Here is a 24,857-nt window from a genome sequence, read left to right as displayed (position 1 = left end):
TTGTTGCATGTACGCCGTCGACATACATTGTTGAGGCTCCCAAGCAATACCAGCTCATCAAGGTCCATGGTTCATGAGAGGTAGAGTATTGCCCTAGATAGAACATATATATTTTCGATTAGTTCTCAACTAACGGTGCTCAGATTTCACCAATGCCTTAGCTTTTCAAGAAATACAATACCATTTGAGTCCATTTCATATTACAAGTTACTGTTTACTCGTGTCTGTTAAAGGAGATGTTCTACGAGACATGCTCAGATTTGGATGCTGTGTGGCACTCGTCTCTGAGGTGAGTTACGAATGCTCTGAAATTCCCCCTTGTTCTTATAAGATATTTCTCGTCAAACCTGATAACACTAGGTTCTGGCTGCTCCATTTCATCAACCATGTCAACCCGAGTGCTGCACGCCTCACTTCTGTGCGAGTGCTGTACACCTCACTTCTGAAATGACCTTACACAGAAAATCTCAAGAGGATTGAGATCAGGTGATTTTGGAAGGCTAGGTACATTTTAGCCGATATCGGCGTGTTAGATAACACCTTACATCAGCAGAAAAATGTGCCAGCGCCCTATCAAGCATGTACCAAATTCCCCAAAGTTGTGCGAGAGGTATGTGTGGAAGTAAGATTTCAATCAGAAAAGTTAAAATGTCAGATACAGGTGTACTAACTGCAGTGCATTCGGGAACTCTCCGTTTACTGAACTACAGACTACAAATGTAGATTAAATTGTAAGTTCGAAAAGAAGTTCGGCAGAACACAAGTTGGCAGAACTGATTTTTAATATGTGGGCAATTGTTTTTTAATTCTTTGTACTGTTGCGTAACATTTAACTGCTTGGATGAGTTGATGAAAGTTATTGAACGTGGTATGTGGAGTTTATACGTTCACTTTCTTTTCAGATAATGGTTCTTTCAACTGAGGAACGCATTTTTCTTATTAAAGTTAAGTTTTGACAATGCGATAAATGTAAAGATTTAGTGCAGGTGCCTTTTGCTGAAAAATTCCCGGAAACAGTTGTATGTCATCGTAACGAAGTTCGTCGATTTAATGAGAAATTTCGAGAAACGGGCTCCCTCTTAAATGCCGAACGAACTGGAAGACTACCTAAACTAAGCGAACAGACGTTTTTGGATATTTCTGACTCGGTTAGACAAACATTGAAATTGTTCTCGAATAAGTGACAAGAGCGCAAGAATTGAAAAATGCGGATCACGGGAAGCGAATGCATCACTGCAAATGGTTTACATCTTTTATTGAGAGGAATGGCATCGATATTATTGATGTCACCTTCTATACACACGAGGCTTTTTTCCACCTTTCTGTTGATATTTTCATACAACACACGATTATTGTCAACGGAGAATCTTCGTGCTGTGGTTGAAACATCGATGCATGATCACAAAATTGGAGTGTGGGTAGCAACATCCAGACGGCCCATTATTAGACCTTCATTTTTTGAAGTAACTGGGAACAGTGGACGTTATTGTTTAATGAGCCACTACTTCATAGACCACCTAAAGGAAGACGAGGCCAACTACTCTCGGTTTCAACTAGATGGCGCTGCTGTACACACAACTAGCAATACTATGCTTCTTCTAGATGAGTTTTTTGGGGAACGTGTCATCTCAGAAAAACGGTACGGACAGCTCGCTCGCCGAACGTTACTGCGCCAGACCCTTTCTTTGGGGAGCAGAAAAAGTCTCTAGTGTATCGCAACAGCTCACGCACGCTTTGTGACTTAAAAACTGAAATAACTGCGTAACTGAGAAACACATCACGGTTCAATCTGCAGAAAGTGTTTTCCAGTAAAATTAACCGGGTTCAGATTTCACAACCGCCCGTAGACGTCATTTCCAACAACGTTGTAACTACACGCAGCTTTCCGACAAGCCAGTAGGACAATATTTCAAACTGAAGTCAGAATCGACACGTAACCACTCGTTCACAGTTATCTCGCAAACGCGTGTGCATGTCTACTTGGACGTCTATGCTTCTATTATCGTATTCTCTCAACAACGTCGGTTCCTGTATTAACTATCCCACACCTTGTGTAGCCTGCATGGCAAAGTATCACACTTGTAAACCATTGTTTCTTGTAAGCCTTTAAGATCCATATTATACAAACGTCGAATAACCTAAATTGACTTTCTTGGCGTAAGGGAAAAAGTTACCAGAAATAGCTGTAATAGGTCTTGAGTAAGCAATGCGTGTCTGCCGCATTTACCTTCAAAAACACCGAACCAGTTACTCTTAAGTTTCTGTCCATGACGAGAAATCACTTAGCAATTAGAATGAAGTCTACCGTCGGAAAATTCCCCTGTACATCCTCTCGGCTTTCCGAGCAACATATAGTGCTGTACTATGTATTAAATGTATGCTTGAAAATTCCCGTAACGCATAATACACATATCGCCGACAGCCAGTTATGAACTACGAACAGCGATAAACTCCACCTACCGGCTGCTGTGGCCGAGTGGTTCTAGGCAGGTTCGAATCCTGCCTCGGGCATAGGTGTATGTGATGTCCTTAGGTTAGTTAGGTTTAATACTTCTAAGTTCTAGGGGACTGATGACCTCAGATGTTAAGTCCCATACTGGCTCTGAGCACTATGGGACTTAACTACTGTGGTCATCAGTCCCCTAGAACTTAGAACTACTTAAACCTAACCAACCTAAGGACAGCACACACATCCATGCCCGAGGCAGGATTCGAACCTGCGACCGTAGCAGTCGCGCGGTTCCGGACTGCACGCCTAGAACCGCTAGACCACCGCGGCCGGCAGTCCCATAGTGCTCAGGGCCATCTGAACCATTTGATTCGATAAACTCCACCGTTGACACATCACAGATGGCAGTAAATTCCATTACATTTTTTGGATAAGAATTGGAAATGAAATGTCAGAAGGAAGCAGCACTGGACGAGGTGTTAGACAAGGTTGTTGCCTTTCCCCGCTGTTGTTTAACGTATACCTTGAAGGAATTATTGCGAAAAGCTTAGATGGGAAAAGAGGAATATGTATTGGTGGAAAGAGGATAGAATGTATAAGATTTGCTGATGACACAGTATTAGAGGCAGAAAGTGAGGGGACAGTGAGTAGCATGCCCAAAGAGTATGGTCATCAGTACAAGACACAGACTGTCCAATATTAAAATAGGACTATCTATCATTAGCCAAGTAAGTGATGTGTTGGCAGAAGAGCCAACACCGTGTTGCTAGAGGAGGCCGAAATGCACGCGTTTAAACTCACGCAGACTGGCGTGAGGTCTGGAACAAGGTAAAGTAATTATCCTATGAAGAAAATAACGTAGTTGATTGAATACTTAACTTTAATCCATAATTGGAGAACATCGCTCTTGATGATACATTAATTACAATCTCAATATAAACTGGTAATAGCGCCTTGCTAGGTCGTAGCAAATGACGTAGCTGAAGGCTATGCTAACTATCGTCTCGGCAAATGAGAGCGTATTTGTCATTGATCCATCTCTGGCAAAATCTGCTGTACAACTGGGACGAGTGCTAGGAAGTCTCTCTAGACCTGCCGTGTGGCGGCGCTCGGTCTGCAATCACTGACAGTGGCGACACGCGGGTCCGACGTATACTAGCGGACCGCGGCCGATTTAAAGGCTACCACCTAGCAAGTGTGGTGTCTGGCGGTGACACCACAGTAAGTGCATTTAAATATCTTGGAAGCACACTAACTGAAGATTGAGATGTCACCAGGAGATGAAAACTCGAATTTCCATAGCGAAGGAGGCATTCAACAGAAAGAGGAGACACTTATGTGGCAAATTAGATAAAGGACTAAGGAAAAGGCTTGCCAAATATTTTGTCTGGAGTGTGGCACTATATGGGGGCGGAAACATGGGCACTGAGACGAGAGGATGAAAAAAGGTTAGAAGCATTTGAGATGTGGATGTGGAGGAGAATGGAGAGAATAAGCAGGATGGAAAGAGTGAGTAATGAAAGAGTACTGGAAAGGGTTGGTGAGAGAACATGTCTGCTGAAGGTTGTAAGAGAAAGGAAAAAGAACTGGTTGGGACATTCATTGAGTAGGGAGTGCTTGCTAGTAGATGCTTTGGAAGGATTGGTTTGTAGGAGAAGACTGAGAGGAAGAAGGAGATACAAGATGATAGACGACATAAAGGGAAGAGGACATTATGCAGACCTGAAGAGGATGGCAGAAGACCGGACAGCCTGGAGAACTACCGTGTGGAAACCTGCCTTTAGGCAGAACACTGATGATGATGACATTATAAGAAAGTTTCTTGGAGCTATCTAACCAGATTTTCCTTAGATAATCGACTTCTGCCGATTCAGACAAGTAAAGAGCCCTGTTACCAGTCCTATTTTATTTCTCTACACTCAACTAAGCTATTAACCAAACCTGTTGAGTACGCCTTAAGCCGTAGTTGCTAAAGTATCTTCTTCTTGCCAATTGTTGTACCTACATCTGAGCCTGTGTTACCAATTGCACTTAATACAGTGGTGTGGAAAACGTAAGGCCGAAAATAACATACCTCGTTGACACTTGAAGCGTACATAGAAACAACTGATATAGTGTGGTACAGAAAGCAAGTGAAGTAGTACGCAATGACACGAACAGAAATGAGACTAATATTGAAAGACATAATTTCACTGAAGACACAGCGCTTTATGGGGTCACCCGGACGCTACAAAAAGCGGGACATGATTCTTAATAGGTTGTGTGATCACCACGGACAGCATTGCCTGCTCATTAAGGAGTTCTTCTTCACGACTGCCGAATGGCCACTGGTGCCGTGGGCGTGCCGTGGTACGTCTCCCCAGAGCAACCCACACGTGCACTATGGGATTTAAGTCGGGGAGAACGTACAGGTTATTCCACTCGCCGAACGTCGTAAATCGCGGTAACTTCGAAGTAATTAGTGTCTTTGAATAACAGTGTCATTTATGTTCGTCTCATTGCGTATTGCTTTCACTTACTTTGTAAGTTGCTCTCTATATTCTTTTCTGTATGAAATTTAGCCAAAAATATTAAAAATCTAACATGAGCTGAAAAGCAGTTGATTAGAATGCAGCTCGACTTTGTGTCAAATGGGCAACGGAAGTAAAGCAATTATCTGGCCCTAATTAAAATTTCCATTTACCTCGCGTATTGGCAACATTGTTGTAGATATCTCTAAAGCACCACAGCAAACAGCAAGCAGACAGCGGTTAAGCTAGATTTCTGTTTCTAGATACATAATCAGACTTTTGCCTTTGGTAAAACGCAATGATAAAATAGTGGGGTGGGGAGAATAACTATTCTTATGAAGTGATAGCCCAAGTCAACGATTTTAGAATGAAATGTACAGGGTGATTACAAGTGAAGTTGAACTTTCAAAACGCTGTAGAAATAATACCACTGGTCAGAATGACGTCAAATTGCAACGGAATATTATCGCAAAAGAGGAAAAACATATGACAGAAGAAAAATAAACAGTGTGAAAATTGATCAGTAGATGGCGCTGTATGTGTCATAATACGTAAATGAAAATACCTGTCATGCGCACGACCATTGAAGTTGGTATAAACACGCCGGATACACAGCTTTTCCTCCTTTCGCGTCTGCGACGTTCGCCGTGATTGTCTCAACGCCGGCCGTGGTGGCCAAGCGGTTAAAGGCGCTACAGTCTGGAACCGCGCGACCGCTACGGTCGCAGGTTCGAATCCTGCCTCGGGCATGGATGTGTGTGATGTCCTTAGGTTAGTTAGGTTTAAGTAGTTCTAAGTTCTAGGGGACTGATGACCTTAGAAGTTAAGTCCCATAGTGCTCAGAGCCATTTGAACCATTTGATTGTCTCAACGCAGGATCGCGCTCTGCTTGTAAAGCTGTATTACAAGAATGATGACTGTGCACACGTCGCTCTGCAGAAGTTCCGGGCACTGAAGGGTTTGAAAAAAGCCGTTGGTACGATGACTGCCATGGTTTTTCTGGAGAAAATGATTCGAAAATTCGAAAAGACGAGTCCTTTTGGTGGGAGGAAACGAATTGATTCGACGTCAGTGGAAGCAGTGAACACAGAAATGCAGGAGGAGACGAGTGGTGATGTACAAACTTGTAGTGCACTGAGAATTGCCCGAATATTGGACATACCCGTGAGCACAGTCCGTAAAATCCTACGAAACATCCTTCTTTGCTATCCATTCAGAATTGACCATGTGCACGAGTTGCTTCCTGTTGACCTGCTAGCCAGAGAGACATTTGCTTTAGAATTTCTTGCTTGCATGGAAGTGGACAATGATCGGCCGTGGAAGATTTCGTGCACTGACGAATCCCTCTTCCATTTGACAGAATATCTCAATACACAGAATTCTCAAATATGGGCAACGGAAAATCCACACGCAAATCAACCAGTACCGCTTCATCCTCAAAAGGTCACTGTGTGGCGCGGGTTTACGGCATCATTTATCATAGGGCCATATTTTTTCGTAGAGGCAGGTGCTTCCGGTCCTGTTACCTGGACCGTCACTGGTAAGCGCCATGAGTGTCTTTTGCGCATCCACGTCATTCCAGCTCTCCAACAGCGTGGATGAGCGGATGGGATCATTTTTATGCAAGATGGCGCACCTCCGCACATTGCAAATCCAGTTAAGCAGCTGCTGAAAAGCCATTTCGGAAACGCTATAATTATCAGCTGTGATTTTCCTACAGCCTGGCCGTCTCGACCACCTGATCTTCATCCGCGTGACTTCTGGCTGCAGAGTTATCTGAAAGATGTTGTGTGTAGTGTTCTGACTGCAAACTTAGCTGCATTGAAGGCACGCATTGCGCAACACATTCTGAATGTGACCCCGGAGACTCTTCGATCAGTTGTGGAGCATGCTGTTTCTCGATTTCAACTTGTTGCAGAAAACGGTGGACAGCATATTAGTAAACATGTTTTGCGCCAATCAAACGGAAATCAATATTCCGATTTGATTTTGATTGATGCTTTTTATGCGGTTTTTGGCCTCAATACAATTAAAAACCGATTTTTCCCATCCGATGTGATCTGACCTTGCCGTGGTGGATGGGCTTACGTAACTGACCGTATCACACCAGTCCACCCTGAACACTGAGTAATACAGTTTGTTTACCGCCAAACGTACACCTTAGGCACTGTCATTTGCAGTCGACCACTATTAAATTATGATGCTTACAGCGCCATCTATTGCTACATTTTATGCCTGTTTATTTTTCTTCTGTCATAAGTTCTCCCCCTTCTCCGATAATATTCCGTTTGAATTTTGACCAATGGTGTTATTTCTACAACGGTTTGAAAGTTTAGCTTTCATTATAATCACCCTGTATATTCAAAAACACTGAGTAATACTTCGCGTCATCTTTGCACACAAACTGGTCTGAATAATACTATAGTTAAATTAAACTATGATTTTTTTAAAAAAAAGGTACAAAGTTAATAGAGAATTTCTATAAAAATTAAACAGCGTACTCAATTAATATGCAATTAATATGACTCAGCGAAGTGGGGTCGTCTTTCTCTCAGCTCTGAGCAAGTAGATTAGCTGACAATAATCATTCCTAGCTGCGCAGTGCTTCACTCTTACCTCAAACTTCTTCTCTTCAAAAAGTAGCGACATCATTCGAAATTTACATTCCTTTCATTTCTCAATGTTCCGGCCATACTCATCCTTCACCCAACAGATTCCATCACATCACCTAACACACTTCAACTGAAAATGTATCAGACACCGCAGAGGCAAAGACTGACCCACGACAAGAACAAAGATTGTTTAACAGTAACGTAAGTTGCTCTCTCTTTCTGACGTGCACATCGATGACATACAAAATCAAAATGACATGAGCACCTTACAAATTTCTGTACGATAATGTAGTAGTTCTTTCCATGTATGATCCAAGCATCAACGAGCTGTGTTGCTTGGACAGTGACGCATTATTTTCGTCCACGAGGTTTGCACACCCGTGTACATGTCTCCAGACGCTACTCCTACGTATATGTATGATGTGACTGGCTCCAGGTGGGATCAGGTAATTCTAAAGCCAAAATTTTGACAACTGCGAAACTACAAATCTGTTATGTACATGTCTTCGAATCTAGTTATTGATGAACGCACCCTAAAATACACTCCTGGAAATGGAAAAAAGAACACATTGACACCGGTGTGTCAGACCCACCATACTTGCTCCGGACACTGCGAGAGGGCTGTACAAGCAATGATCACACGCACGGCACAGCGGACACACCAGGAACCGCGGTGTTGGCCGTCGAATGGCGCTAGCTGCGCAGCATTTGTGCACCGCCGCCGTCAGTGTCAGCCAGTTTGCCGTGGCATACGGAGCTCCATCGCAGTCTTTAACACTGGTAGCATGCCGCGACAGCGTGGACGTGAACCGTATGTGCAGTTGACGGACTTTGAGCGAGGGCGTATAGTGGGCATGCGGGAGGCCGGGTGGACGTACCGCCGAATTGCTCAACACGTGGGGCGTGAGGTCTCCACAGTACATCGATGTTGTCGCCAGTGGTCGGCGGAAGGTGCACGTGCCCGTCGACCTGGGACCGGACCGCAGCGACGCACGGATGCACGCCAAGACCGTAGGATCCTACGCAGTGCCGTAGGGAACCGCACCGCCACTTCCCAGCAAATTAGGGACACTGTTGCTCCTGGGGTATCGGCGAGGACCATTCGCAACCGTCTCCATGAAGCTGGGCTACGGTCCCGCACACCGTTAGGCCGTCTTCCGCTCACGCCCCAACATCGTGCAGCCCGCCTCCAGTGGTGTCGCGACAGGCGTGAATGGAGGGACGAATGGAGACGTGTCGTCTTCAGCGATGAGAGTCGCTTCTGCCTTGGTGCCAATGATGGTCGTATGCGTGTTTGGCGCCGTGCAGGTGAGCGCCACAATCAGGACTGCATACGACCGGGGCACACAGGGCCAACACCCGGCATCATGGTGTGGGGAGCGATCTCCTACACTGGCCGTACACCACTGGTGATCATCGAGGGGACACTGAATAGTGCACGGTACATCCAAACCGTCATCGAACCCATCGTTCTACCATTCCTAGACCGGCAAGGGAACTTGCTGTTCCAATAGGACAATGCACGTCCGCATGTATCCCGTGCCACCCAACGTGCTCTAGAAGGTGTAAGTCAACTACCCTGGCCAGCAAGATCTCCGGATCTGTCCCCCATTGAGCATGTTTGGGACTGGATGACGCGTCGTCTCACGCGGTCTGCACGTCCAGCACGAACGCTGGTCCAACTGAGGCGCCAGGTGGAAATGGCATGGCAAGCCATTCCACAGGACTACATCCAGCATCTCTACGATCGTCTCCATGGGAGAATAGCAGCCTGCATTGCTGCGAAAGGTGGATATACACTGTACTAGTGCCGACATTGTGCATGCTCTGTTGCCTGTGTCTATGTGCCTGTGGTTCTGTCAGTGTGATCATGTGATGTATCTGACCCCAGGAATGTGTCAATAAAGTTTCCCCTTCCTGGGACAATGAATTCACGGTGTTCTTATTTCAATTTCCAGGAGTGTATCTGAAAAGAAGTTTCTTGCCCATAGGCCTCTATCTTATCTCTGCGGTCTTAGCTAATCGAACTAATTATCTCCTCAGAAACTGCTCCGGAAACCTTTCGATAGCTTCTGGCACATCGACTAGCGTCCGCAGTAAAAACCGATCTGCATCACAAGGATAATCCTGAGCAACTACTGAACGAACAAACAGACTTCAGTAACATTCCACTTCATAAAACTGATAAAACTAATGAAACCTTTTCTTTCTTTTTTTCATTTACGACCTATGCTTCGTTCCGCTAGACAACTTCTTGCTTTCTCAACCTTTGTGTTTCAATGTGCCATCGAGTGTTTTACCTGCATAAGAAAAGCCTAAGCGTAAAGACATCGCATTCATTTAAGACATTTAAAACTCTGGTGCCCACAATGAAGAAGAAGGTTGTCAAAATAGCTCGCGGAATACCTGACTGTTTGTCAGCTCCATCTTTGTTACATGCCCCATTGTAAATGGATTTGCCTGTAATTTACTATAGTGCCCTACGATTTTATATGTATTATTTTGTATATTTAATACACGATTTAATGTTCATTGATCGCTATAAATTCCTTGCTTTGTTTACGTTAGGACTACTAGGCACAATAACATCTTTCCCAATAACGCTAAACAGAGGCAAGTAATCCGAAACCCATGGTCGAAACTTAAATCGTGTAGGCGAAATAAGTAACAACAAGTGAAACTAGAGAAAAGCAGTTTTTGTTTCTAGTAACATAGAGAACAAGTTTCTTTTTTATTTTCCAAGACGGACACGTTTAGTTGAAGGTGTGACTGAGCAGAATTTACAAACAACGAAGAGAAGGTAGAAATGCAGCACATATGCAGTGAATGTAAGTTTTCAGAATAATAACTCCAATAACGTTTTCTTCTCTGCAATACGAATACATCTAGTACAGTGTTGTAAAAAGTTCAAACGATGTGTAGCGCTTCCTCTTTCTCTTCTTGGTCTACATTTTACTACAACACAATGATGACTGAATGACTGGTGTTCAGTTTCCTTGTGTTTCCATTTCCTCATTGTCAACTCCAGCAATTGGGCTAGTTACTTTGTCTCCGCTAATTGCACTGTAGTACAGTAGTGACAAAGTCAGTTTTGTGTTATATCCTTAATAACTTTATGGTTACGACATTGGTACAATACGTTTTTTAACACAACTTCAGGAGACGATGTGGATTAACGAATAAAAAAAGTAGGCTGCTACTTACAAAATACATTCTGCTGGACATACCTTCATAACTGATGCCATGTCTTAGGAATCGTGACCATTCATTATAATAAATAAACGAACACTGTTTAGATCACAACTTTTTATTTACCGACAATCGGTTTCAGTCTGCGCAGCAGATCATCTCATGTCAGGCGCCACAAAGTGCAGTTTGTCAACGTTGTGTGGACCTTATCAAAGTACAAAAACGTTGACAAACTGCGCTTTGTGGCGGCTGACCTGAAGATGATCTGCTGCGCAGACTGAAACCGATTGTCGGTAAATAAAAAGTTATGATCCAGACGGTGTTTGTTTATTTGTTGCGCATAACTTCGTAATGAACAACGCTGCAACAGAGGCAACCATGCTGGTTAATGTCCCTTGCTAGCTAAACAACATTTTCTTTACTCTTTTTTTTATTGTTTCTGGACAAAAAGTTATTTGGCGTGATCAGAATAAATAGATCATATTTTATGAGGTAGTCATCATTTATAATTATGGTAATTTATATGCCTTTCGTTGCTCTCATGTCACTGAACACTTGTATTTTATACAACTTGCACATTGTTGACAGTGTAGATTCAAGTAGACGCTGTGGGGAGACGATGAACGCCATGGTACACAACGCTCAGGGCGTCTGTATGACTGCTTTTCTGCATGCCTACAACGCATTACTAGACAATAAGATTGAGCATCAACTAACTGCCAGTGTGAAAGCCAGAAAAATCTGGGTTTCACAGTACAGAGATCAGAGCAAATTCACCACTCCAGAACTAATGATTTACTTCCAACTTTTGTCTATGTAGCTAACATTTCGAATTGCCGAGGTCTCTGTGTTTCGATGCTGGCAGTTGAAGCAGATCGAAAGTGGAACACTCAGTACCTAACAGTATTGAAATTCCGTCTGTCAGCAGTTCATTTTTTCTCAGAAAAAAGGAAATCCAGAACAGTATTTTCGTTTGTCTATTCACCCAAATGTTACTAGTTCCAAGATGTCAAAAATTTGCAATTTGAACTGTGATCAACCAAGTTTGATCACGTCATATAGCTTAAATTTGAAGGATGTCAAAGATCATACCTTTCGAACTATTTAACTATCTTATTATCGTCCTTCCGTCTTATACGTAAATTGATATAATGGTATGTAATCTACAACCGAAAAAAAAATTAAACAAGCGATGTACCATCCTAAGATTGTTACTGTTCTACTGCTATAATATCTTGATGGTCATGATTTTTTTCTAAAGTTTCATAGAAGCAGCACTAAAGTAATTTGATCCAGAATGTTTTAGACACTAGCAATTGACACCGAGGGACAGCACTTTCTTCTTCTTGGCCCCCGAGGAAATTTCTGAACTCATTCATTTCCTCATGTAATAGGAAAACAATCAGGCGTGTGTAGTCTTTTGTAATAAATTGAATATACGACTTAAATCTAAAATTCAAAACAGATGCTTCCTGGGAAACGCGTTCGTTGTTACGATTTCATTTTTTTCATTAATACAGAGTAGTGTTTATTTTGTGAGGATTGAATTAACTTTCCTAGAAGCATGATCTTAGCGAGCTTATTCCATATTTGACAGTCACCTTAAGCCTCAGACATCTGAGAGCCGTCTCTTGACACAGTCATTTTTTTTAATTTCGGATAAGGAGACATTCTTTGCATAAATCCATCTCGTAGTCACTGTTCGGGATGGCTGTTAGCTAGTTTAATCATTTACGTGATCGAGCCAATTTTGAGCCTGCAATGAAGAATACAAAGGGCTATACGCGCAACTGATCAAATTCAGGAGGCGATTTCGCTCAGAGCATTATAGCATTTATTGCTGCTATCATGTAAACTCTTAGATTGAACTGCGAGATGCGTAATCTTTGGCTAAGATAGTTATTACACAGTCTGCGCAACTGTTTAGGCGCAGCTGTCTGTGGTGCTATGTTTTCATTTTGCTTGTAGGGATAGCTGTATTTCATGAAGTTCTTTTCTGTTAAATTATCCATGGTGTTTGTATTGTACTGAAGCATTCATATGGTATGGTAAGTTATTTTGAACATTACTGTAGATTTCCAGTGAAACTGACGCTTCTATATTTAGAAAGTTGAGTGTTCAAAAACAGTCTAATGAAGTAGGTAGATTAATTGAGAATTTATATTCGTGTAATGTGTGTGTTGACATATTTTTATTATTTTTAAAGAGGTGCGTGTCAAGTAGTTAACAATGACGGTAATGTCGATTTTTATATAGCTGTACGTTCTATACAAAATATGATGTTTCCGAAGACAGTATCAGGAAAGTAGCTCTTTTAGGTTTATTTTTTAGGTCACAAAGACGTGCGTGTGTTGAGAGCACAAACAGGGAAACCACACGTTTAGTTGGTCGTATTTTTACGGAACAAGGCAGTACAACATCGAAGAAAGGTCAAATGGGTAATACGTATGAGAAACACAATACTTTGATGCTGCAGCCACAACCACTAATACATGTGCAATAATGTATACTTTTATGCGTACTTCTGGACTTCACAGCTCAATGTAAATCGATATCAACATCACCACGTCTGTAGGCAAGGATCAAACCTTGTAAATGTCATAAGCATTATGCTCTCTTCAATGGTTACTTTTGTTTATTAATGATACTAAGTTGACAAATGAATTATCACCCGATTGGCTATTACCGCGATAGCAAAATTGCAACAGCAGCATGCAGAACGGCGGACACCTTTAGTGCACTTTAGCCAAGAACTAATATTGTAGAAGATGTTGTAACTACATAGATTAGTTACAGAGTATCATTATCTGTACAGAGGAAGTTAGTCACACAAGCGCAAAATATCTTGTTTCGTTCGATCACTGAGTATTATCGTAAATCCTCTATAACGGAAACACAAATGTTGGAGAATGTACTGTTTGTCTTTGTTCCTGCAGCATTCATAGCTAGCAGCGATACCCATTATTTTTCCCAGCTAGAATACTGGAATACTGGACAACAGTTCCTCCGTCTGCAACTCATACGAAAGAACATATGAACGTGTGCCGGTGCTTTCTATGAATTTATTTATTTTAGTAATTTCTCAGTGCAAGTGTTAGTCGATATTCGTGGCCACACACGTTTAAATATAATCGCAAGATACTTCTAATAATTCTAAAAAAACTTCATGTTTGGTTTACGAGAAGATCAGAAGTTGTAAGACAAGAGAGGAACCAGAAATCGTCATTTCTCACTCATTATCTTCAATAAATGCTTTACAATTAATGGTGTATCAGGGTGCCTATGAGACTCCCAGGAGGGAAGCAAGCCTTTTTGTTTCAACTGTCACGAACTGGTAGTAAATACAACCTTCTGTCAACATGAAAACAGGTCACACCATATTCAATAATACGAAAAGTTAATATTTTACTTTATTTTAAGTAGCTTTTTACGCAGTTCCTCATTTGTGTGGACAAAAATATTCAGCGGAAATAATACGTTAGTGTTGCTTTCTTTTGGGTGTTAACATACATCATATATCAACCTTTATTACGTTTTGAGACTACATTCCGGTATAAAAGCCATCTGTCTAGTGGACTGAATTAGTCCCAGAGCTTTCCAAGATCAACAGTCGTTTATACGAAATCAGGAGACAGGCCACATTTTCTCTGACACTTCGTTCGTCTGTTTTCTCCTACGTGGGATTTTTGGCCTATCGAGAAACATGTATAAATCTACAAAAAAGGTTGAAAATGGTATTCAATTATTATAATTTCGACAGATGATGCAAGTAGAAGAATTCTTAAGCCATTTTCTTGTTAGAAGAAATATTCGTACTCTGTTTCAATGTACAAATGCATTCCTTTGTCAGCTACAAATAACTTTTTTCATAGCAGTAGCGTTTACACTTTTATCTCTTTGCACTTTTATTCCCTTGCCTTTGTGTCATTGGAGTTTCCACTGTCTCATTCTGCTGTGTTTCTGTTGTTACCGATAGAACTTTAATAATTTAAACTTTGTTCTTATTTCACATTTCTAATGAGAAGATCCTTCTAAGTCACTTTTTAAAATACCAGATATAGCTCCCTGTCGAACAGGTCGTACGTCAGGGAATTTCATTCCTTTTATTCCAACCTCATCTTTATATCATGCCCAAAAATCTACGAGAAAGCAACAGATATTCCGTTAATAGTCATTGATGGTACCTTGATAAGAAAACATCTTATACCGTTAGTCCGACCGTTGTCGACTGTCTATTATTTTTTGTCCAAACAGAAATCAGTATTGACTTGCCTCGCTTTTTACATAACGAGATATCCTCTTTAAGTGGGGACATGAGTATTGCATGTCTCTCACTGCTCTGGTAAACGTACACGTAATAAGATGTCTGTTCATTTTTGCTATCATCCTTTGGTTAATTTATTTATTGCAGTCGTCCATGAAATCAGAAAAACTGTACTCTAGTCTAATTTTCTCTCTTTCAAATTTTTTTGTATCTAGTAATGCAATGAAGCATGAAAAGAAATTTTCAGACTGGTTGGTGATTTAATATGTGCGTGATATCCACTCTCGATTCTTAAACCTAACACACAACGTAAAAGTGAATCTTACACGGAATTTCTCCGATGTATTCATAACAGTCCTCCTGCACGTACACTTAGATTTTTATGGTAATATTGCAGCTTTGAGGTAAGCCTACTCTTCGTTTCCCGTTGCATGTGAGCTTCGTGACATTTTTATTTACGATATGAAGTCCTGTACCCAGTTCCAGCAAATGTTTAGTTGGTGCCTGAGCATTCCTGTTGAGATATGTGAACTGTTTGCTTGCATTTTTGGTACGAACTGGACGTTTCTATGTCGTCAACGGGGCTTCATCTTCGACGAAGTCGACCAGAATATTTTCATTTCGGTCTGCTTGTTTCACTGTTCATGTCTGTTTTTCATGTGTATACAAACTCTTCGTAAATTTAAGAAATTACGTTCTTTCTGTGATTCCTTTTTCCATTTCTTCCGTTGGAATGAGACTTGTCTAGTCTTTAATTTTTGTAGACTGATCATTTCTGTTAACTGATTTAATTATTCATGCATTTTCATGCACATTCTTTCTTCAAGCTTTTGTTGCAAACTTTTGTTTCAATTTGAACTTTACGCGACTTCGGTCTTCTTGTATAAACCGTCTACTAGTAGTGTTCTTTCGTTTATACACTGTCTAGTCACATTAACGTGAACATCAGTCGAATGCTTGAATCCGATCTCCAAGGACAGACGCTTACTTGTGTTGATGTATTGTGCCTGCCAGAATGACGAGGTCACCCAGAGAGTGCCACGAAAATATTCCCCAGACGGTAGCGCACCCTCCTCCGGTCTGGAACCTTCCGACGATTCTTGCAGGTTGTTTGCTATCAGACGCTTCAAGCCTTACACGACAACTGCCATGTGTCCGATGGAGCACACAAAGTGATTCATCTGAAAACGCCACCGAGTGGACGTCCAGTTACGGTATTGGAGTGCAGATCCCTGCCTTCGTCGTCGGTGAACAGCAGTCGCCAAGAGTGCATGAACCAGGTGCCTTAAGCGGAGGCCCATACGCAGCAACGTTCGCTGTACGGTTGTTGGTTCACATGGGCCGTTAGTTGTTCAGTATTCGTGCGCACACGAATCCGCACCTTTTGTTCACCCCTGTCATCTATCGCCCGTGGTGCACCACAGTTACCTAGGCTCTGGTTTTGGTTAAAGCTATTTTGCCATGTACGGTATACTCTAATCATGGCGACAAGCGAACGGTTTACAAACTTAGCCATTTCGGAACCGCTACCACCCTTGGTCCTAAAGCCAATCATCGTGCCCTTTTGGACGTCAGATAACTCTCCCCATTTCCGCGTTACGATACCGACTACGCTGTGTTCGCGTGTCCCCCCCCCCCCCCCCCCGCCCACATCTCGACACGCTTTATATACTCTCCAGTGCTAGTGCTGCCACCTGACGTCGAACATAGGAGTTAGTCACATTAATGTTGCTCGACCGTGGATATAATTACCCCATTAATGTTATTCAGCACTCCACTAAACTGGTATGTTGAAGTCCGTCCAACTTTTTGCTGTCTGAGTTGATTCTCAGAGCCTTCTTTATCGTTTCTTACAACTGCCTTCATTTCACGATCAAATGTTCGTCGTTTTTCACCTAGCTTCTTTCAGTTATTTTGAAAGCATATTATCGTCAGTTTCGCACTCCGTCCCTTTTTCCTCTAGCTGTATGAGATAAGTCAAGTGGGTGGCCCATGTTGTTCAGTTGTGAACTAATGCTGCTGGTCACTATGTATAAAAGCAAACTGGTGATTCAGATGAAAGTACGCTCTTCCTTGTCATTTCAACGATGGATCTGTTCCGCTGCTTTTATTCAAGAGTGCAGTGTTGTTCAAATGGTTCAAATGGCTCCGAGCACTATGGGACTTAACTGCTGAGGTCATTAGTCCCCTAGAACTTAGAACAACTTAAACCTAACTAACCTAAGGACAGCACACACATCCATGCCCGAGGCAGGATTCGAACCTGCGACCGTAGCGGTCGCGCGGTTCCAGACTGAAGCGCCGAGAACCGCTCGGCCACTCCGGCCGGCTGCAGTGTTGTCTTTTACTTTAGGATAGGTTTTCATATTATAATACTGAGCTCATCCTGACCTTTGGGAAACTTTCTTCTTAGGTTGGTTTTCTTATCCAAAGATGTTTCATTGCATCATTATCGCCATCTGTAAGTACTGATTTTATTGACATCCTAACCGTTAGTTAGGTTTGGTAGAATCTTGATTAAATAGCTTAATAGCTCATCACATTAATTTTTTCCGACATTATTGTCATCAAGTACATGTTCATCATATGAAAACGGAGGCATAAATATAATGCTTAAATTTTTTAGTAACAGCACCCAAAGTCTGTACTGCACGGTCACCGACAGGTAATGTTTATGCTTCGACTAGATGTGTAGCTATAGCCAATATTGCACTCACGAATATCGTTTCTCTAAATATGAAATGTCTCAAGTGGCATGGCAGCAAAGCAAATTATGAACACGGTTTTGAGGGAACGCCAGGGTGAAACGGTAAACACTTTGCGTCAGACACATGCGCCAAAATGTTGCATCTGAAGCGTCTCTGACAGAATATTAAACGTTATTCCGTAAACCATTAAACTACTTTTTTTTGTCATTCACATATTTAGGAATAGTTTACGTTAATGTTGGACTGAGTGGTCTCATACGTAAACTCTGCAATATAGTTTGCCTGCATGTGGTAGTACAGGACAGACACCATCTCGGCAGACGATAATACCAGTTAAGGGGCCTAGACCGAAACTGAAGTGTTAGCAGGTGTTAGATGACCAGTTTTCTCTGAATATTTTATGCTCATTTCCATTAACCACGTAATTAATCACTAAAGCTACGTAATAACTGCAATCGACATTCAGTATCTCCAACGACTGTTCCTTGTTACTTCACTTCTCTATTTTAGCATTCAGTTCCCTCACTCCACCCTTGCCAGGCGCGACATGGGACGTCCGCTTTCTGTCGAAAACACAAAGTACTGTAAGTAGAAGCCGTTTAGTAAGACAAGAGGTCTCTAGCCAAGTGCCCTTTCCCAGGGTTTAGCACGTGAACCCTCGTTACCTTGGGGACGAAGCTGCGAAATAACTTTCGGCTTGAAATATAGAATCCAGCGTTGTGGTTGGTTATTACCATCATTTTTCATAGAGCACGCAGTTTCTCGACCTTTCCTTCGTGTCAGCCTTCTCGCAGGTCTGTTTCAAAATTGTGCCACGTAGTGGGACGAATTTTCTGCCTTTCTCCTCATCTCAGAGCACTATTGTTGAAAATAGTACAAATTCGTAAGAGTAGGAGGGTGTTTAAGATCTTTACTTGAGTTTTACTGTACGGAACTGGCAATGTCAGTCACGACTGGTCCCGCTCTGGTGAAAATCAATCAAGTTACAGAGTGTTCATAAAGGAACACTTGGCGCTAGGTGACGGAAGAGGACACTTGTCATTGTGAGATCGGGGAGTAAAGACTTATTGTTGGAAGTCTGATGAGGCGAGCCTTGCAGACGCAGAGAAGGAGGTTTCCACTCGAGTTCTGAGGTCAGAAGGAGAGCTGAATCCCAGTATCCAGCCGCTGCGGCCACTGTCTTCCGAATTCCGTTGCGAATGTGGTAACATGTGCCTTCGTCGCAATCAGCGATTCAGTACGAACACGATATTAGTTCATTACTTTTAGGTACCAGTTATTCGGTCCTGATACTTTGTAGCCATCTAGTCTGCTTTCAGTATGCGCGTTGGCGGTGTCACTGGTGTTAGATCCTATTTTTCCGTGTTCCTTTTGTAATTTACAAACCATGCTTACATTCACTGGTTGTATTCGTGCTTTACCCACATAAACTTGCGTTTAAGATGTCCACCCACCTGGTTCCATGGTTACAGCTCACGATAAGGACCCGTAGCGCAAGTACTTAATGTTCAACTGTTTATCCCAGTGAGTAACTCAAGTGCTTTATTTTACGATAGTAAATCTGATTGTTACAGTGACCACTTGTTTCTGTTATAGATCAGATGATAACACCTCTCATTAATGTGTCTGTGTGCATTCTGTGGTACCAATATTGCCATGCTTGGTTGGATCACCCCTAATAATTATCATTAATTTGCATGATCATGTGGGGTGCTTCTCTTCTCTGTAGGTCAACAGAGATCGGGCTTTATCATCATAGGGGTACGTAAAACGGCACAACCGACAACCCACACAAGAAAGGTACCGGATGAGCCCTATTGCTTGTTTAGCTTGCAGGTCCAAGCCGGCAATGCTTATTGGATGAGGCGGTCAATAGGATTTGGCAAGACTTACGACTCATTTGGGATCAAAATTTCCAGAATCTGGTGGGGTTTTAGATACTTTTAGAACCAACATTTTGAGAAAGTGTGTTTCCTGTAGAGTACAAAATGACGGCGTTGCACAGGAGCAGCGACTTTTATTAACAAATAATTGAACTGGTAGATTTAATTTTGCAGCACATCAGAGCAGAGAGGAGACAAACAGATATTGCTACTGTGTGGCACTTCTGCTGATAGTCCTGATGTTAGAGACATCAGTACCTAATGGAAGTTTCCTCAAATATATGGTAAGCAGTGCAAGCAATGAACGTCAGATCGACTCATTGCTGCCAGATGCCAAGACCAGTAATAAGAAACTAGTTTCATGTTAACAATCCCCACCGTCTGAAAACGCTGCTGTCTCACCAGTGAATGTCTCTCTTAACGTCATCTCATCAGCGACACAGCACATGGTGATGAGATTCAGTAACGCATCGCAGTAGAAGTCTGACACCCAGTGTTTCACTCACTTCGGGGTAATAGCTGATACTCAGGAAAAGGTCGCAAAGGTAATTACTGATACAATGGGCTATAAATATTTCCTTTTTAGTCTTAGTACCTAATGGATCGATATCAGTCTTTTCAGGTAAGTTTTGTAAACTGCAGTCAATTTAACCAGGGTATATATTTTGTGGAACTAAAATGTAATGAACTCTCTTACATTGGCGTAGTTGACGTAGCTTATTTGGTATTGACTGTGAATACTTCATGTGTATCATTTCTCCTTCTTCGTTCCCTTTCTTCAAATATTAGGGGATTTGCCTGTCCTGTCCTATTGTTCAGAACCTGTATCGGTTGTCGTTAGTTTCTGTGTTCGATCTTTGCTCCTCTTTCTTTATCTTCCTATAGATCTTCCTATTGGTCGATAATTCATTATTATTATAGAGCTTCTGTTTGCACTAATTCTCTTGGCACGACCTCTCCATTCATTTCTATACTCCCTTCTCTGTTCATTTATGCTTTTATGTGTAGCTCGAGTCTAATTGTTGTATTCTTTATCATAACAGATTGCCTACATCCAGCTACTCTTCTCAAAAAATCTTGTTTCCTCAGATTGTATTTTTCACTCATTCGCCGCTGTTATTGTACACGACTCACTCCACGAAGTATAGATGGTATTGCCATTGTTTCATCAGACTTTAAGGCTTAATTACAGAATCTAACTACAATAAATTCGATTTTTGCGTGTGAAAATGTAGTTTTTCATATATAGTTTCCGTTCTGTCACTTAACAAATGCACCAAAATAATAATTTCATAACAGCTGTTATGACAAGTTTTTAAATGCAGCTATTGCTTTCCAGGAACTTGACCTATTCAGTCCCTTTATATGCAAGCAACAAATGTATAACTGTCGATTAACATTAGAAAACAAAGTCATTAGAGACTAAACACGAGCTGACATTCATCGCTTCCAATCTCTTGTAATTAGAATTCATTAAATTCGCTTAACTTTAATCTGGTTAACGGGACGAGTCTAATTTCGAAGGAAGCTTGAGAGGTACAGTAGGTGTTAGGTTGCTCTAGCTGTTGTGTATAGTCTCGTAAAAGTGTCATAGAGCAGAAATATCTCTGGAGTGAGCATTCAGGTGAGCAGAATTGGCTTCCTGTTGGTAACATTCGTTGCTACTGTGGTCACGTGATCTAGGGGATGCGTAGATTTGTACGTAAGGTATCTTATACATTTTGAACGTTGTGATATCGCTAGTACAGACAGATCCCCTTCGTAGGTGCTGTGTATCTGGTATTTTCCCTTTCACATATCTAACCTCACTTGTGCAAGGGCACTCAATGGAAAAAATATCCAAGTCGTCATGGAACATTTGCAATTTGCGACGCGAATAATGTCTAACAGCAAAATAAGAATTACGTAGAGACAAAAGCCCAGCGGCAAAAGTACATTAACTTACGATGCTAGCGGACGTTGGCACCGTGGGCCGGCCGGAATGGCCGTGCGGTTCTAGGCGCTTCAGTCTGGAACCGAGCGACCGCTCTGGTCGCAGGTTCGAATCCTGCCTCGGGCATGGATTTGTGTGACGTCCTTAGGTTGGTTAGGTTTAAGTAGTTCTAAGTTCTAGGCGACTGGTGACCTCAGAAGTTAAGTCGCACAGTGCTCAGAGCCATTTGAACCATTTTTTGAACGTTGGCACCGTCAAAAATTTCTTCCCGATAAACCTTGACATGCCGTGACGTTATGTGATGTGATGTGATGTAGCGGTCCGTTGACGACCAGGGCGATTGCCGCCATTTGAAATGCATTGCGGAATGTTTTGGTTGTTCAAATGGCTCTGAGCACTATGGGACTCAACTGCTGAGGTCATAAGTCCCCTAGAACTTAGAACTACTTAAACCTAACTAACCTAAGGACAACACACACATCCATGCCCGAGGCAGGATTCGAACCTGCGACCGTAGCGGTCGCGCGGTTCCAGACTGTAGCGCCAGAACCGCTCGGCCACCAGCGGCCGGCGGAATGTTTTGGCTTGAGGTGACATGACGTAGCATCGACTGCGATTTGGCCTTTAACAAACAGCGTCGTCGGGAATGTTGAAAACGTGCGCAGAACGCAATGCTCACTCCGTATTTCTACTCTATGAGGAATGTCGATGTCGTCACTGGATTCTGTCTTCAGTGTTCGGCGTTCTTCACTTTATGCACTAATCTCATTTGCAGTCCTAAACCGTCCTGCAGAGTCGTTTTACATGACTGAGTTACATCATTCTGGTCCCCAGGCATCCTTCTGTCGAGAGCTGATCTATGGGGACCTCTGCAGCAGCAAGGAAGGGTCCTCCGGGAATTTCCGCCAACAGATCCGCCAGCCGGGCCCGGAAGAGATCTCTGAGGTGAGCGAACTCGTAGTACAGCACAACGGTCTGCACTTGGCCCAGCCTACTCACTACGTGACACTGTACGTCCTGCCTCGAAAACAAGCGGCAGCCTTAGTTAGACACAAGAGGACTCAATACATTTGCTCTGTAGTCACGTAGCTGATATTACTTATATCACTTGAACTGAATGTTTCTACAGTGTATTTGTCTAGGACTATAAAAATTAGGATATTTAAGTCTGTTCCATTGTTTATGCAGTAATTAGAAATGTTCCAACACGCGATGTATAACATAATTCACCTTTATATCCGTATTTAATTAAATACAGACGAATCAATCTAACTTTTCTTTAAGGATTTAGAGCAAAGTGACAATTGATCTACAACATACATGTATTTATAGTCCTATAAAATTGATAATACGTTACATCAGTAAACACAAATTCGTTCAAATACTTTCAACATGGTGACGCACATGTGTATAGACATGAACTCAGGTTAGCAAAGCAGAATTTATCTACGGACATTCAAAATGCACAGAATTTGATGCTAAATTATTTCAACGTAAATTGTTAGGTTAAACTGACATGAAATCCGCAAGCAACCATCAGATTATTTACTCTGAATTCTCCACAGCACTTTCAACGAACGTCTTGTCATTTTTAGATTCGTTTTTCCGCGCGGAGTATGGATGCGTTTCATTACAAACATTCTTCGTTATTAGCCTGCGCGAGCCTCAAAGATTTACACTCCTGCAAGCAGATTTCATCCACGATAAAGGATGTTTTTCATTCACAGTATCATTTATAATGCACACTCTAAATGTTTGTCAGCTGCAAGTATATTATTGTACATCAGCCGTTAAGAACAGTTGTTGTTGGAACCAGTAGGGGCAATATAGTATGGATAAGGAAACTACACAAACCAAAAAACAAAATTTCCAGCAGTTTAATAAATCCATCCGCTGGAATTCAGTACCTGAGCGCCACCGTCAGATACGTTTCACCATCTTGCTTACTGCACTTTTACTGTTATTTTTATTCCCCCCTCCGTGCCCATTTCCCCCTCTCCCCTTTCTCTGTGCATCTCCTCCTCCATCTCCTAATCTCTCTCTCTCTCTCTCTCTCTCTCTCTCTCTCTCTCTCTCTCTCTGTCCATCTCCTCCTTTCTTATATCTCTTGAACAACGTGTCGTACAATGATGCTATTTTGTAACAACATTCAACAGCTACTGTCTGCTAAATGTGTTGCGGGTGCAGTTAGTAGCAAAGAAGCGACAAATGTAAACATCATGACGTCATGCCTGATGCGACACTTTTGTTTGGTTGCTTTGTGGCTTAAAGGGACCAAATTACAGGGTCATCAGTCTCTTCGACACTTCTACTGCACGAACAGTTAAAATGAAGTAAACAAAAAACTTTTTTGTCATTCATCTTTTTGTGGGGGTTATCAGCGAGAAGAAGTTTCGTAAAGGTTAGAAACTACGTGTGAAGTTTGTTGCAAGTCACTAAGTTCTGTCGTGCTGAAATACCGCATAGTGCGCATAGTAGCTATACAATATGCAACTTGTGCATTATGAAACAAATAGTGTGGAAATATAGAATAAACATACTGAATATTAGTTGCGTAGGCTTCCGCTGCCAGAGTTAGTTGACATAACAGTTTTCTGAGTACACTACTGCGTCATAATGTAAGAAACGGTACTGCAGATACCAATGTTTCGGACACTGTTACAGTCGCCTTCGTCTGAGTGCAGTGATGTGCTTTAGCTCTGAAGAGTGCTTATATTTTGTCATTGCCGCTCGCTGAGCATGACTTTACGTCATAATTTTAAAAGGCCGTAGTTACGATTGATCACCTGAGGCGGCAGAAGCGGGAATTTTATTGCAATAGGTTGCTACGCTGGAAGAAGCTTCCAAATTTCTTCTTGATTTCCTGTATTACTCGTTCAACGTAAATGTTTAATAACATGGAAGGTAGGCGGTAACCCTGCCCCAGTCCCTTTTCAACTACTGCCTTCGATTCCCAAACTGCAGTCTGTCATCTGCACAAGTTGTGCATAACTTTTCGATCTCTTTATTTTATTCCTGTTAACTTCAGAATTCCAGACACTGTATTCCTATCAGCAGTGTCAAGAGCTTTAACTTAGTCCACAACTACTAAAACATGTTTTTTTTTCCCCTCAACCTAACTCCTAATACAAGTCGTAGGATAAGTATTCATTCACATATTCCCATATGCCAGGGAAAGACTTATCTCACACGAGATCTGCTTCTGTAAGTGGCCTATTCTTCTGTGGGCAATTCATATTAGTATTTTGCAAACAAAATTTATTAAACTGATGATGCGATAACACAACTGTGTGTATCTGTATTTACTGG

The sequence above is a fragment of the Schistocerca nitens genome, chromosome 5, assembly GCF_023898315.1.
Source record: "Schistocerca nitens isolate TAMUIC-IGC-003100 chromosome 5, iqSchNite1.1, whole genome shotgun sequence".
NCBI classification, from domain to species: domain Eukaryota; kingdom Metazoa; phylum Arthropoda; class Insecta; order Orthoptera; family Acrididae; genus Schistocerca; species Schistocerca nitens.
The sequence above is the reverse complement of the archived record's forward strand: the minus strand, read 5'-3'. Positions refer to the sequence as shown.